This window comes from Sinohyriopsis cumingii, chromosome 19 (assembly GCF_028554795.1).
Source record: "Sinohyriopsis cumingii isolate HCF-2022 chromosome 19, ASM2855479v2, whole genome shotgun sequence".
NCBI lineage: Eukaryota > Metazoa > Mollusca > Bivalvia > Unionida > Unionidae > Sinohyriopsis > Sinohyriopsis cumingii.
The window spans coordinates 48,765,722-48,783,075 of record NC_142979.1 but is presented as its reverse complement, the minus strand read 5'-3'; the positions used below and the strand labels follow the sequence as shown (position 1 = coordinate 48,783,075).

General features: G+C 40.5%; 1 protein-coding gene across 2 annotated transcripts in view; it reads right to left on the bottom strand.

Annotated features, from left to right (window-relative positions):
* The window catches only part of LOC149775663 (ankyrin repeat and FYVE domain-containing protein 1-like), a 139,325-nt gene that overhangs the window by 74,432 nt on the left and 47,539 nt on the right, over positions 1–17,354 (bottom strand). The window lies entirely within an intron of this gene.

Sequence of the window (17,354 nt, the reverse complement as noted above, 5' to 3'; positions counted from 1 at the left end):
AGAGAAGCGTCCAGAAGGCGATGATCCTCTCGAAGATCTTGGCCTCCTTGAAGCTACAGGTAGTGGTCTTGGTGGTCACATTACTTGCCCTGATAATATCGTCAATGACGTATCACGGTTGGAAGTTCTCATCGGAGGAAGACGTGCCGGAAACAATTCTCCGGAAATTATAAATGAAGCCGCAGATATCTGTCAGAGACTATTTCAGCGTGGCATTATGGATATCGGCGTTTACCGGGGACTCATTGATGAACTCGCGGATGGTTACTACAGCGACTAGTAAATTTAGTTAGAGAAACAATAATTAAATAAAATGATACTACACGATTCTTTTCGCAGACCAAGAAGTGTCAGAGTAGTAAACTCACGATTACCAGTATACGAGGTTGTTTACGGAGATGGAGTCGGTGATGTTGTTAGGGATTTAGTCACAAGAATCGCTCCGAAAGCTGGACCGTTAGCAAAACAATTCGCGATGAAAGCCGCTGATGTTGTCAAGGATAAAGCCATTGGCACTGTTGGTAGTCTTGCCGGAAAAGCATTTCAATCAATCAAGGATCGACTAGCACAGCTGATACAAAAAAAACCCCCAGTCAAGAAGTCCGCGCCAGTAAAACTACCATCCACTGAAGCTATGCCGGCAAATGTTAGTAGCGTAGTAAATAAGGCCGTAAATCAGAAATTAGCTGAGATCGCAACAGCAGGAATTACCTCCAAAGCGTTGCAAGATAGTGTAACTGCTAATTTGATAGCTGGTAGTGGTTTCCGGTGACAATAACATTTTAATTAGACCATCACAAATAATAATAATGTTTGTGCGAAAATCCAATGATGCATTTGATATGTCCAAACCAGTACTTAGGGATGATTCTGTACGTGATTTTCAATATTATTCTTATGAAGCACGTAATCCTAACCAACGGGGAAGAATTGAACTACAGGTCCAGGATACAAGTAGATACTTCTTGCCCGCTGAGGCCTTCATCGAAGTTGAAGGTAATTTTTTAAAGAATGATAACACCGCCTACGGAGTCAACGATCGAGTTGGATTTGTTAACAACGGCATCATGGCATTATTTAAATCCGCTATTTATATGATAGATGGAAAGGAACTTGAAACAATTCATGATAACGTCGACGTTGCCACAACAATTCTCGGGTTGGCGAGATACTCGGATGATTACACTAGATCAGCCGGACCATCAATGATGTTTGCAAAGGATATAACCGACAGCCCCGATAACAGGAGTGCAATAATGAATGCTGGCGGTGACGCAGTTGCATCGATGAACGAAAATTTTAATTTAGGTTTTGCAACACGTAGATCGATGTTAAGTTTAAATGAAGAGTTCTCAAGTGTGATTCCATTGTCTCACATCTTTGGATTCTGCAGAGATGTTCAAAAGGTCATATTCGGTGCCAAACACACAGTTGTACTTGTGCGAAAACCTGATGATAATGACGCTATCTGGCGAGATGCTGCCGCTGACGCTGGTCAAATAGTACTAACTAAACTGTGTTTGTGGATGCCAGTGTTGTCTCCGTCAATCACCGAAGAACAACGACTGTTGTCTTTTATGAACACGGGTGGTAAATCACTGCTATCCTGGAAAACAACAACCACAGACGCTATTCAGGGTGATCATAACGGGTTGTTTACATGGCATATATCATCGCAACAAGGAGTATCAGCACCACGACATATTTTCATTGCATTTCAAGACCGTGCTAGAATAGGTGACCAGACAAGAAATCCAATGGTATTTGATACATTTGGAGTTTCTGAAGTTTCGTTGAGAATGAATGGGCATCAGGAGCCATCTGAGGATATATTAATAGATTTTGAACGTCGTCGTGTCGCACGCGCGTATCATCGTCTGATGTCATTTATGGGGCGCGACCTTAATGTGGACACTGGCCTGCAAATATCACAGCGAGATTTTGTGGGATTGTATCCCATTTATTACTTTTCGCTGGAACATCTTGATCTGGTTAAACAATCTGTTGTCGACCTACATTTCCGAGCTCGTATAAGTGCTGCTGTTCCTCCCTACAGAGTTGTCACGGTTATACTCTCCGATAAAGCCATGCTGCTTGAAGGTGTTGGCGGACGAATGAGAGTTATTGACGCTCCAGTAGAAAATATGTAACAATTAGATTAGTTTCTGAAATATAATGTCATACAGTCACGTTAACGTCACCTTGACTTCCGGTCAGACAAAGAAATTGCAATCGAAGAACGCAAGCACATGCGGGACATCAATAACACTAAAACGAGATCAGATTACTGGCGGTCCAAACAAATTGTCGTTGACTAATACTCAGATTAAACATTTTAATAAGGCACTAACAGCAAAAACCGGTGTCCGACTTAATTTCTCTGCTGCAGCTATCAAGGACATGACTAAAACCGGTGGAATATTTCCTCTTCTCGCAGCAATACCGGCGTTGATTGCCGCGGCAGCACCAGCCGTAGCAAAGGCAGCAGCACTTGGTGCAGTTGGAACCGCAGCTGGAATGGCACTAAAGAAAGCAACCGGAAACGGATACAAGAAAAAAAAGGGACGCGGTCTAAGACTACCAGGAACTCCCGCATCATGGTATCCAAAAAATTTCTAACACTGAAACACAAAGTGTCCCCGATGTTGAAGCTTCCAGCTTCTAATTTTGATTTACTCGATGCTGTTAAAAAATTGCGTATAAAACATTTTAGAGGAGTATTTATGCGAGATCAATTACCGCAACAACCGAATAATCCAGAAACTGGCATTATCAATCTCGACAACAAAGATGGTCCGGGAACTCACTGGGTTGCTTACGCGATCGATCCACGTGGAATTATTTATTTCGATTCGTACGGTTTAGCACCGCCAACTGAGTTTCTCAGGTATGTCCGCGGAGTGCCTCGCACTCTCAACAGCAGATTTTTTAATGTTCCAGTGTGGCAGTCGACGCTACCAACACAAACATTAGTTGATCCGCCCATTTGTGGGAACGAGGTTTTAAATGTTCTTGATGCAATCTCAAGAAATCCAGCAACTCCTCCTCATAAAGTAGTGTATGAATATACCGCATCGAGAAATGCTTAGCATTTTCATGCTAGCATTTGAAAAACAGCAATAAGAATAATGGTGGATATTTACGGAAGACCTTTCACAAGAAAAGTAAAACCAGGCACAGATGTTGATCTCTCAAAATATGCGACCCGAGATGAAGTCGATAATCTTTTGAATATAGCTGGAGTTGACCCAGATGAAGTTGCTATTTTCCAAGACAGGCAAGGAAAACTAAGAACGAGCAACATTAAGTGGAATGATATAATTCGCAGAGTTCTTGGAGCTACCAAGGATAACTTCGTTGCATTTAGTGATGGCGGCCGGATCAAGGACTCGAATATATCAATCGCAAGCATCAAAGACAGTATTGATAAAGGTGTTGATAAATGTGTGAAAAAAGCCGGTGACACGATGACAGGCGAACTCAGCATGAACGGCAACAAAATAACCGTTCTAAAAAATCCGGAAGGTCCCGAAGATGCCGCAAACAAACAATACGTAGACACCGTTGATGATAAACTAGCCACGTTGCGGTCAGAGTATGATGTTCACGTGAACGGGTTTAAAAGACTCCAAAGAAACTTGCAAAAAACTAGTGAAACCGTGGATAAGTTCTTTGGGCCTCCTCCAGTCGTCGATGTAAAACTCGCTGATGTAAAGACCGACATTAACACGATCAAACAAACACAGCAGAATATCGTATCGGGTATTCCTGAGATCGTTAACAAAACCAGTTTGATTAAAGTTCCCACTGGAGTTACTCCGGGGCATATCACCAACATCGTATTCACGGTATCATCGGGATTCGCAACATGGTCACGACAAAATAACACTATCAAATACACAGCAACGGTCACTGGCGTGTACAGGTTGTCTGTGTTTTCAGCCGCTAAATTTGAAATCTTCACAACGTTTCCCTGGAGACATTCCACCGATAAGTATTCCGGGGTTGTAACTATAATACTAAACAGCGGAACCGAAGAAATATTTATACTTGAAGCCGCAGACAAGAAATTAACCGCGACATCTTACTGGTGGTGTTTGGAATTCGTCGCTGCAACGCCTGAGTTGGTTACCGCGTAATTGAAAATCGGCAGCGATTTTTAAATAAATGTCAACGTTGAAATCCGAAGGATTTCCAGATGCTCAACAATATCGGTATAATCAAGTCCGTGAGTGGCAATCTGAGTTAAAAACTGTCATCGAAGTAACCAGTCGAAAGGTAAAAAAATACCGCAGACGCATAACAGTGTTAGACATTATGGTTTATTCAGTATCTGCCGTTGTTGCATCCGCGGGAGTAATACTATCAGCGGTCACTCCGGTAATTGCAGTCGCGGCCACAATCTCTGTTTGTACGGCCACTACCGCGGCAGGAGTTTTCGGCATCATAGCAAAAAAAATATCCTCGTGTGCTAACACGAAATTACACGATTACACGACAAAATTAAATACAGCCACGACCGCATATCAGAAATTATCATCACTGATATCATCATCGTTAGACGCGCAATTCAGCGACGCTGCGTTGATATCAGATTCTGAATTCAAACTAATGTCAGATGCGTACAATGACTATTTGAAAACTAAACAAATAAATAATGTCACAAGAACTGCTTCAACAAATAGTCACAAACACAACACTGGTAAGGACCACAATGATCTCAGTGTCCTCGACGACACCACAATTCGGTATTAATTTTCGAACTCCAATTCGTGTGAGCGAAATCGCGTTGGCAAAGCTTAGTGTGTATCACAGCTGGCCCAATATCAGGTCGGCATCATTTGGTGATCTGCAGCCGAATAATTCATTCGTGTTCGGGAGACCCAGCGCGGACCCACAACGTGAACTTGAATGGGATACAATTACGTTACCCACTGGGAGTTATCAGATCGAAGAAATCAATAATGAGATACAACGCCAAATAAAACGAATCACCGGCAAGGAAGCCAAAATATCTGTGACCGCGCACGAACCAACGCTGTCTGCGGTCATTGAAATCTCAACGCCAGAATACGCCGTGGATATTTATAACAGCTCAATCCGAACAGTATTAGGATGGCCATAAAAACGACCCGAGGTCGAACCGGGTCCACCAAAACCTAAAAAATCGGATTTTATGACCGATAAACAAGAACTACACGACCTCGTGTACGGCAATTATTTATTATTTTCAGATCAATTACAATCAGGAGAAGCCTGGTTTGCAAAATCAGGTAGACCCCACTTGGATATGATAGAGGCAGATTTCAAAGGCGGGGAATACCGTCTTTACCTTCCAGAAGATATAGAAGCTCATTTTTTTAATCCGATCAAACAAGCACATAAACAACAGCTAGAACTGTTGCGAGTATATTTTCAAGATTATATTTCTGATTTAACAAGTTCTCGCGATAAAATTATCACAGCCATAGAAAAACTAAACAAACTCGCATCCGCGATGGAAATTATAAATCAAAAAATAATTCAGAGTCTACTGGATTACAAAGATGATTATGGAAACCAAAAAAGATCGGAGTTTGCAACCCGATTTGGTATTCCCGTGAAGGATATTCCAGATTTTAAACTTCCTGGATATAACGCGCACATGCTGAGAAAATCGGTCTCTGATCTTGTCGCGGAATCTTTCGAAGATATTTCTGCCACGTACACGCGAACAAAACCACAACCTGTTATTCTCAAGCACGACAACAGTACAGCATCCGATGGCAGACACATCTCACCCGGGATCGTAAATATCACAGATGTTATCGCGGTCAATCTTGTATGTGACGTCATCGATGGCAGTTACAGCGCATCAGATACTACGACGGCACAACAGGGGTTTATCATATATACGTTCACACCAAAAGATCCGCCCGGGTTTCTGATTGTGCAAGAACCAATCAATCCCGTCTATCTACGGTGTAATAATCCGTGGTTGTCAACGATAAATTTCAAACTTGCCGACCAACGGGGAAATTTGTTGGACCTGCGTGACGAGACTGTTAGTATAAACTTACTGGTGAAGTCCTGAAACTCGAAGAGTTTCCACGCATAGCGTTTCACAATTAAAAAAAAAACAGTTGTGTATAATGTATGAATACATTCACGCACGAGTTCATATTCATGATAAGCAAATTCTTCACGAGGCAATAAAAACCGCATTTGGAAACGCTAGCGTTTCTGGAAACTCAAAGATTCAGTCCCCGGAACAGTATTTCCCCGTTAAAATAATCGTTGACGTGTACGGCGACGAAGACTTCTTGTTGACGCGGTCACAATTGACGCAGTTACAGCAAAATCATATGATCACAGCTTGGTGTCAACGAGAACAGATCATGAACTATTCTCATTGTTGTATTGATGCTGAAGCGCTCAAGCAAATCCTGAAAATGTAAAACATTTCGAAAACTCTTTGAGTGGAAAACGCTATGCGTTTCACACACTCTGAAATTGGAAATACAAAAAAAAATAATACACTTTTTTTTTACCGTGAGAAGTCTCTTTGACTCGTGCATTTATACTTGGGGGTCACAAATACTAGTACATGTAGGCATTTCCGCGTCCTTTATATAACCTCGCAACAGTCTCACCCTGGTGTTAATTAATTTTCGAGTCTCATACTCGTGTGACAATCCAAGCCTGATCTTCTCAACTGCACGACATAGTGGAATAAATTCAGATACCTGATTGGACGTTATCGTGGCAAGTGATTTGTAAACACGATCCTGTATATTTTTAATGAACCTATAACACGCAGGGAGATTGTTCTTCTTCGTTGATAGCTCATTCAGGGATTCAAAATCTGACATAATTGTTTCAGTGTCTAGTAAAATATTAAAACCCCGCTGTTGTAATTCTTTAATTTCAACAAGTATGGTATTTATGTTTTCGTGATTCATATTATTATGTATTTTCATATTTTTAAATTGGGAAACGCTAGCGTTTCTGAGAAGTCCCTTGGACTTCCACAGAAATACTTTACTGAGCGATGCTAGCATGAGAAGTCCCTTGGACTTCCGGAGAAACTCTTTGAGTTTTCAACGATAACAAAAACACACACGTAGATAAGCGGTTATCACTGGAAACACTTTGTGTTTCTACCCGGTACTCTTCCGGTTACTGTTCTTTGTTAGGATTTTTTTTTGTGATTGCATTTACAGGTCTTATATTATATCGTTGTTTGTGTCAATGATATAACAGAATGAAATCTTCTGTTTGAGCTTCTTGGAAAATGCTGTTTTGTAGATCCCGGTTGCGACACGCTGTACAACAGGTGGACAAATACCGAAATACCTACCGGCGGCGTTTATTGACTGGAATACAATTTCTTCACCTGTAATTGCGTTTATAGATTTAATAGCTTTTCTTGCAACTGTTTTACAACGCCCTGTGTTACCCAGTAGGCAGTTCTTGCTCTGAGTGACCACGCGAAGATTGTTTATAGAGTTATCAAGTATGTTACCGTTAATGTGATCAATGACAAAACCCTTAGGGATCACTCCAAAGAAACATTCATAGACGAAACGATGACATAAATACCTCTTTGAGCACGTGGCAGTAAATCTTAAATAACCACCATTATCAACTCCACCAACTGGTCGTCTTCACGTGCAGTGTCTCACTATGCCATCTCGGTTTGCCTCATAATTTGGAATAGTTGGATGTGGAACAAATTCTTGTTCGGGGACGAATTCTTGATTCATTATACTATAAGCAAATCATTTGTCTAATTCATAATTTGTCTGAAAACTTATTTATGTAATCACGCTCCGAGAGAGTGTTCGAGTCTGGATTTTTTTTATCATAATACCGTTTTAGTTCTCGATAGCGTTTTCCACCACACGCTGAACATAATTGCGTTTTTCCTCGTACTCCAATGCCGCATCTGATACACGGTATCGGTCCTAGACTTCCCCCGCGGACCTGTTGAGCATGTTGTCCACAGTATTCGCCTCTGCAACGTCTGCTACACGGCGCTGATGAATTAAGTTTAATCCACTTGCATGAGAAACTCTTTGAGTTTCCGTTCATTATATATAATATTTTTGTCTATTTAAATACTTGTCTTAATTATAATATGGAGGAATTTGAAAGACTATCCAGAATAAAACCCGCAGGTTCTCGATTCGATCTTGACCGGTTAACCGCTGATCCACGACGAAGAGAGTTAGCAACGGTAATTGGTGTTATCAAGAACGCCAAAGAAGAGTTTCGTCGTGATGGTGCCGCACACACGTGGTCTTCGTATAAAATTATCCCCGGCGATGCTAGCATCGCTCATCGAGGCATTTCTGGAACCCCAAGGGGTTCTCGTGGCCGTATCATTGATGCTACCATGAACGATACAATCGCGCGTAACATAATTGGGTATCTCGACGATAGAAGATATTTCATACAGATAAAATTTATTGTTGGAGTCGACGACGGAAAGTGGATTATCAGAGACAAACTAGACCCTGTTCTTGATGCCAGAGGCGTTCGTGGAAAAACCGTTCTGTTAAGTAAAGACTCAAACCCGGGAGTACTTGTTGGGATTGATATACCATATTATGCCAGAGCGTATCCTGTGACCGCAGTCATTTATGGAATTTATCCGATGAAGAAACCACGCGTTGATAAACTCAAACCGATGAAGGTGTCGCCGTTGACAGAGTCAAAGATGAATTGTGTAGCTGAGAGAGTAATGGAACATTTTAAAAATGCAATGCGAGGAAACGGCCTAACACCGCTAAGACAAACTAAAATAACAGCGTGGGCGACACACGTAGCGGATAAAGGAGCGTCAATAAATGATGTTGCTGAGCTAGAGCGATTACTAAAATTTCCTATAACGGTTTCATCGTTAACCGGTACGGTATTGTATGCGTGTAAATATGATTCCCGTGGAGCACCAATAACTATTATCGATCATAACAGTCACGCCTGGACTGACTCGGTTAGGATATTCCCGCGAGACCGTGTTGTGAAGTATTATCCGGAATTGCCGAGCGGAACCGCTAACGGGGAGAGTGCGAGGCACTCCATGTTTGATTTTATTTATCAGATAAGTAAAACCGATCCGGTGTCTGTGTGGTTATTCAGAAGTAGCGAAGATGGAGAATATGATCAGTTTGTGAGACCCGACGGGGAAATATACAGAACAATGGCGTTACAGCACGAAATGAAAAAACTCGCAGAAAAATATCATGCGGGCAACGCTGATACGTTACTGACACACTGTTTTACTGTCCCGGGTGTTGCCGCACATGTAGCCCGGGAACGAAATTCATGGAGACCAACTCCGAAAAGTTTTCTTGCGGATATCCAACAGAGCTGTGTTGAATACGGACACGGCGGTTTGTGGAATACTCGATATGATTACCGCGATATGATATCCGTGGACATGACGGCGTGTTATCCAGGAAGTTTCCTTGGGCGTGGAGAATGCAGCGAATATTTTAAACGGTTTGGCCACGTTACAAACTCGATGACAAGAGTTGCTGTAAACGGACCATTGCCTGATTTTGACTTGACCGGATTTGCTTGTGTGTCGTCGTTTAAATTCGCTAAGGATTTACATCCTGTGTGTTATGTTTGGTTTGGTAGACATTTCGTTGAGAAGCGATGGGCACCGATAGTGTTATTGCGATACATGCTTGACAGTCGAATACTGTTGTCGCTGACGGTCAGCGAAGCGATTATATGTTATTGTCGTCAAACCGAAGTTTGGTTGCCAACTCCAACGCCGGTTACGTTAGAAGAAGTCATCGAAGATTGGTCACGAGAACATCCGGAAACTTCTATCGACGCTATCATCAAGGAAGCTCCTGAAGTACTTAAAAACAAACTCAGAAATGACGAAAGCACAGCAAAAGATCTAGGACGAAGAATAATAGGGAAATTCACTCAAGGTGGAGCGTATGATCATAAACAACATCACAGTCGATTAATCATGGACAAGACTGAATTGGATCTTGTTGTCGCTGATGCAGCCACGAACAACATGTTCTGTAACCGCGAAGATGTGTTTCTGTCAAACGGGGAAAAACTAGGGACTGTTTTTAGTTATATCGACGGAGAATCATCTCAGTACACACATTTGAGATCTTCGATGCTAGCTTATGTATCCATAAATTTGTTGTCGATGATTAATAGATTCCCCGTTGACGCAGTAAGAGTTGCAACGGATTCATTTTATATTGATAAAAAACACTTAGCGGTGTTGAATAATGTTATATCGGATGATCCATCGTGGGGCTCGTGGAGAATAAAGAATGAAATGTTACAAGGATATTGTGAATCAGCTGACGTTGAAATCGTGGATGAGTATCGCAGCGCAGAAATGTCTTCGACGTCGTTGTTGCCGCCGGTGCACGATCCTGTTACAAGACACAAAACAGTTTATCTGAACGGGCCTGGTGGTTCTGGTAAGACAACTCGGGCGATTGAATTATTTCGCGGTTCTGACCTGGTCGTGCTGACTCCCACACACAGACTTGCCAGGGAGATGAGGCAACGGGATGTTAACGCGTGCACGTATCACAGTTTTTTCAAATACAGCGGCGGCACGTGGACACCTGAACGAATGGGGACGAAATATATTCCCGAGAAAATAATCTGGGATGAGATAGACACTGTGCCGTTAGATATATTAAAACAGTTTCTGGATTGGTTGCTAAAGAAAAATACCGCAGTGGTGATGTGCGGCGATCATGGTCAACCACCGCCATTTACAGGTGAATCTCCACACACGTGGCTGAAAACTTTTGTGGATTATTATGAGGAAATAACTAACGATGTTAGAGCACTCGATGAAACGCTGAAAGAGTTTAAGGCGTTGATCAGGCTACAAACCAATAAAGTCCAGTGTGAGATAATGCGTGAAATAATTCCAGAGACTTCGCTGAGCGACTTTTGGGAAACGTGGAAACCAGGTGATTTAATTGTGGCAAGTAGAAAGATAGTCAGGGACACACTTCAGCAGCGGTTATTTCAGTTACATCAGAAGAAATTTCCCATGTTGGGAGTGCCGTTGTGTTATAGACCAGCTGATACGCGATTGCAGAATATTGATGTTGATATTCCAGGGCGCCTGACTGCGTCGGGTCCGGAGAAACAGAATTTAGTATTAAATGATATTGTCACAGTTGATATTGATGCTGTTGAACAGGCACTGAAAATGAGCAAATCCCCGTGGACGCTAGGATACGCTATGACCATCCACAGTTCGCAGGGACTAACTATTTCAGATACAACAGTTTGGATTGTTGATGATCGCATCGAGTGGTCAAATTTAGTTTATTTAGCCGTGTCAAGAGTAAGAAGGATAGGTCAGTTACGAAGAATTGTATTAGATGATGTTGTCAACGACAGCATCAACAGATCAATCGCCGATGATACAATAAGAAAGAAATTAGCCGGTTACAAACAGAGCGACAAAAAAAATGGTAGAGAGTTTGATCCCCAACAAAGTTTGGATGTTGAATTTGTAATACAATTACGACAACAGCAGAATAATCACTGTGCGAGTTGTAATTGTTTATTGCTGTGGCAGTATTCGAAAAACGACCCAAGACAATTTACCGTAGATAGAATAGATAGTAGCCTTGGTCATACACGTGAAAATGTGATGTTGACCTGTCTTGAGTGTAACCGACGCAGAGGTGTTGCTGCAGTTATTTAAATGATTGAATCACTTCAGTGCGGATCACTTTAGTGCGGATCACTTTAGTGATCGGGGTGGTAATTGTGTATCCGTGGGAATCACCTGAAGTTGCTCGCGTTTAAATCCGCGTTGAGGAGCAGTCGAATCTAATCTGTAGATTGCGTTTCTCCCAGTTGATCTGGTTATGCTGGATATCTTATGTGTAGTAACACTCCATGTGGGATCGGTTGCTCTTTTTTTTCCTCCTTCTAGTTCGCCTGGTTCGTATAAATACCTAACGGTGACATTACCCAGCAGTGGGGACGCTAGCGTCCGTGGCTGCGTTGAAACATATCTGCGTGTACTGACGCGGGGTATATATTTTTTTGTGATTGCATTTACAGGTCTCATATTTGTTGTTCTGGTAATTTCATTATTCAGTGCGGCTATCACGTTTGGCAGTCTTGCAACCCATTCACGAGATCTCGTATCGTAAATGAATTCCCTCGCGTACTGGTATCCGAATAATCTCTCAGCGAGTGTTCGGTTAAATCGCTCAACAATTGCCTGATCCCGATGAATTTCAGTATGTCCTCGTCGTATGGTAACGTTATGCTGCTTTGTCAGTGATGACACCGCGCCCTGAAATTCCTTGCCAGGATCAGCTTGTAATAATCGTGGCCAGTTTAGAGGTCCTCGTTGATAAATTCGTTTAAACGCAGAGGCGACTTCGGACGCTGTTTTAGTCGCTAACGGTTCTGCTTCTTTGTATCTACTGGCAACATCAACTACTGTTAGCGCGTATTTGTATATTTTTCTACGGACAGTATCATGAGGCAGGAATAGTATGTCAGCCTGATGAACTTCATTGGGCACACTAACATCAAAATGTGCAAAGTTGATTTGTCGAGGTGGTGGTAAGTAGATTTGCCATATTGCTTGTTTTGACAGCCATTTTTTGGCAACCTCGCGTGTTACTGATGCCGCGTTGGCGAGTTTATTAATTGCTGAGTTACCTCTCCAGTATCCGATTGGGGAATAATAAATCGCTTGCATTTTTATTTAATTATCCAGCGCCTAATACTAATTTAGATTTCATCGCTGATCTTACTAACCAATTAGCGAGTGACTCCTTAAATGATTTATTTTTTATGGCGCTTAGTGCATGAATTAATTTCACATCTGCGATATGCCTGTCTTGTAGATCTTTACTTCGATAAGCAACATCATGTATGTGACACGCTGCGTCGATAGCGTTTATCGGATACTCTCCCGGTTTTGGTTTAGATTGTTCATCAAGTCTGATATCTAGTCGTGTCCCTGGACCGCAGTAATTGTATCCCGGAAGATGTTTTTCTCCGGGATATTTAGCCCAGGGAGTTCCGGGGAGCTTTCCAAGTTTGGCTGCAATGTCACCTCCGCTAAATTCTCGCTTTTTTTTTGAAATCTAAATTTTTTTGTGCCACATCGCGTACACTTACCAGAAAGTGCTTGTCTGTTATTTTTTGTTGTAATGGTTGTTAGATCATTCGTAGGGGTTCGTGCCTTACACTTCACACAATATAGATCCATAATTATTATTCTTTATATACAAATGGAAATTACAGATTTTTCTGCGACAAAAAAGAAAGAGCCAGTTAAGCATAATTCAGTGCTACCAAACTCTATCCGCGCGATTATAATTGGGCCATCCGGTTCAGGTAAAACACAGCTGTTGCTGAACTTGATAATGAAGTGGATGAAATGGGATAAACTGTATTTGATAGCTCCATCTGTAGATGATCAACGATGCTATAACGTTATAAAAGATTTTAATGAGAGTGCAAGCGCGCTGAGTAAAGACGGTGAGGATGTTGTTGAATTTATCACTGATATCGAAGAAGCCCCCAGCGTCGAGGATCTTGATGAATCAATTAACAACCTAGTAGTGTATGATGATGTTATGTTGGACAAGCAAAAAAATCCCGCAAGAATATTTTCCCGGGGACGTCACAAAAACACTGATGTGATTTATGTTACTCAGCGTTATACACAAATTCCTAAAGTAATCAGGGATAATTGTAATCTTCTTGCGATATTCAATGGAGTTGATACACATACACTGAGAAATATTCATCAAACCTGGTGTGGTGGCGATATGGATTTAAATAAATTTAAAAATTTCTTCAGTCATGCTCAAAGAAAACCTCACGGATTTGTGACAATAAATTTACACGATCCCAGAACAAGATACCGTATTGGACTTGATACACTATTTGCAACATAAAAATGTTTTTCCTTGGAAACTCATTTCCCAGAGCAGCAGAGGGGCTGGACCCACCCCATGGATTTTTCAATAACGACCCCGCCACGGAAACTGTTTCAGATTTATTGAAGTAACCCAAGTTGCCAGTGGAAATGTATTGCATTTTCCCCTGGAAATTCGAAAAATTTCTCGAGGAGAGACTCTCCGAATTTTTTGGGACATTTTTTTTTTGTCCTGTATTCTGAATAGAAGGGTTTATTTCGTCGAAATAAGCCCTCTATCGAGGAATAGTTTCCTGGAAGGGGTTACTTGTAAAATTGCTTTGGTCTGTTCGCCCCCTCTGCTGCTAATGGCAAGTACCTCAGACTACTTGGCACCAATCATGGATAATTAAACACAAAGCTCTTACCTAACTTGTGTAATCAGTCAGCAGTGACTCCAACACAGTTACCTTACTTGTGTGAGCAGTCAGCATCAATTCCAATGCAGTTACCTTACTTGTGTCAGCAGTTAGCAGTGATTCCAACAGTTACCTTACTTGTGTGAGCAGTCAGCAGCAATTCCAGTGCAGTTACCTTACTTGTGTGTGTGCAGTCAACAATGATTCCAACACAGTTACCTTACTTTTGTGAGCAGGCAGCAATGATTCTAACAGTTACCTTGCCCATGTGAATTGTCAATGGTGATTCAAACACACCTCATTTGTGTGAGCTGTCAGAAGTGATTCAAACACACTTTACTTGTGTGAGCTATCTGAGGTGATTCACACACTACCTCATTTGTGTGAGCTATCTGAGGTGATTCACACACTACCTCATTTGTGTGAGCTGTCATATCTTGCTTGTGCTACTAACTTTACTGCATGTTTCTTGTTCTGTGGTTTCAGTTTATAATGAATACATAAAGACCATATTCTTTCATACATAAACAGTTAAAACTTGTATGGATGCTGTCTCCTTTATGGCTATATCAGTATGTGATAGTCATTTCCATTCCTCTTTCATTAATGTTTGACTGATTTTAATAAATTTTATTGGATGATCTGGATTTTATAGATTTCAGTCCAATTCACCATCAAATAATGCTTTTTCTTTAGTTTCTATTTTTGTATCAGTCATAATTTTATCCTAAATTTCAAGTTAGTATAAATTCTGTGTAGAGCAAATGGTGAGAACAGTAAGTTCTAGTTTCTTATAATCCCATATAATCATTCTTTTCATAGATTTCATGTACAGATTTGGTTAACATGTAAATCTGTTGAGTTAATCTTAATATAGAATAATTTTACTGTTTAAACAAGGTATTTTTTCTTGCATATGCATTACTAACATGTATATTTGTATTTCCACCAAATACATGTAAGACTTAAGACCACATCATGCATGGTTCTTGAGTATTTTAGTTAACCCACTGGTGTTTAATGGGTGCATTAATAAAAAAGTGATGACTGTCTCTGTAAAAGCCACGTTTAACCCAGTTCAATGGTAAGTGGAATGGTGGGTGCATAATCAATAGGAGATGACTGGCTGTGTAAAAACCATGATTAACCCAATTCAATAGTAAGTGGAATGATGGGTGCATAATCAATAGGAGATGACTGGCTGTGTAAAAGCCATGATTAACCCAATTCAATAGTAAGTGGAATGATGGGTGCATAATCAATAGAAGATGACTGGCTGTGTAAAAGCCATGGATAACCCAATTCAATAGTAAGTGGAATGATGGGTGCATAATCAATAGGAGATGACTGGCTGTGTAAAAGCCATGAATAACCCAATTCAATAGTAAGTGGAATGATGGGTGCATAATCAATAGGAGATGACTGGCTGTGTAAAAGCCATAAATAACCCAGTTCGCTGGTAAGTGGAATGATGGGTGCATAATCAATAGGAGATGACTGGCTGTGTAAAAGCCATGAATAACCCAGTTCAATGGTAAGTGGAATGATGGGTGCATAATCAAAAGGTGATGACTGGCTGTGTAAAAGCCATGATTAACCCAATTCAGTGCTAAGTGGAATGATGGATTTCTACTTGAAAGATATACCTCCATCTTCATCATCTGCTTGGAAGTGACAGTCCTTTGGGAGTTCTTAAGCAGATTGGAAGGAATGCCGAATTTGGTTCATTCTTTGTTTACAAGTCCTATTAAAATTAGCTGGGATAGGATACTTTCTTATACCTGATATGTAGACAGGATAACTTCACACCTGTTATATGGGCATAATAACTCCACCCCTTTTATATGGCTAGGATATTTCAGTCCATTACTGAATAGACAGCATGTAGCCATTTCTATTATATGATCATGAGGACAACATCTCAGTATTTTATCTCTTCAGTAATACTATCTTGTACATATGTAAACAATGAACAGAAAATGTGTATTCCATCATGAACTGAATAATTGATCAAAATTTGATGTTTGAAATATCTAGATTGTGTATATGCAAAAATATATGTCACCAGAAACTGCTTATTATATCATAATTTTTTTATCTTATTCCATTTTTTTTATTTCTATGTAAATAAATTTTGTTGTTTTGATAACTGATTTTTGTCCTTTTCACCAGTTCCCACTCAGTCCATCCATGTCTCTCTCTCACACTAATATGCATAAAGGAATGAAAATAGAGGCCATTCCATTGTAGTGGTCAAGCTAATAAAAGACAAGTCATTCATGCATTTTGAATTTTTATTTCCGATACAAATCACAACAGAAGCAGCTGTAATAAAGCAATGTCATGTAGTTTATACTTATAAAAACTTGAAAGAGAACAACATGCATCATGAGTGGTATTTTGGAACCCTCAAATCATTTCCAATATTTCATTCAATTTCTGCTTTTTATCTCCTACTAAGTCACAAGTTTGATAAAGATATAAAAACATGATTGAAACAAACAAGGTTTTATACCAATATGTAAACAGCAAAATTATTTGTTTATGTGTGAATAAAAACAAATGGAAAAGGTAAAGACAGGGAGAAACATGAGATTGCTATATAAAGATTCAAAGAATGCTATGTTTCTGCCAGCATTTAGTCAACTAAAGAAAATTTTAGGAAATCACTTTAAATGCTGATCTAACGATTCTGTCAATCTAGATTATATTTTCCATCGCTAAAAGTAAGAATGAAAAGGTCTAATGATAGGACAGCATGTGGTTTGTGATTTGTTAAGACTTAATCAAGGGAATTTAATTTTACATTAGCATAAAAATCAACTTTAAAGCAATACTGCTGTTGGAATGCAAAATCTGTTAAAACAAACTGATGAAGTCACAGTAGTTGTAATGCTGGAATCATGATCAAAGGGGTGAGGGTTTGAACCCTAAAACTCGATCTGGATGGATACCACGGTGTGTCCTTGGGCAAGGCATCAACTGCTGCAGCACTAAATAACCTTCTGGAATTACTGTGCCATAAAACACCAGACCAAAACCAA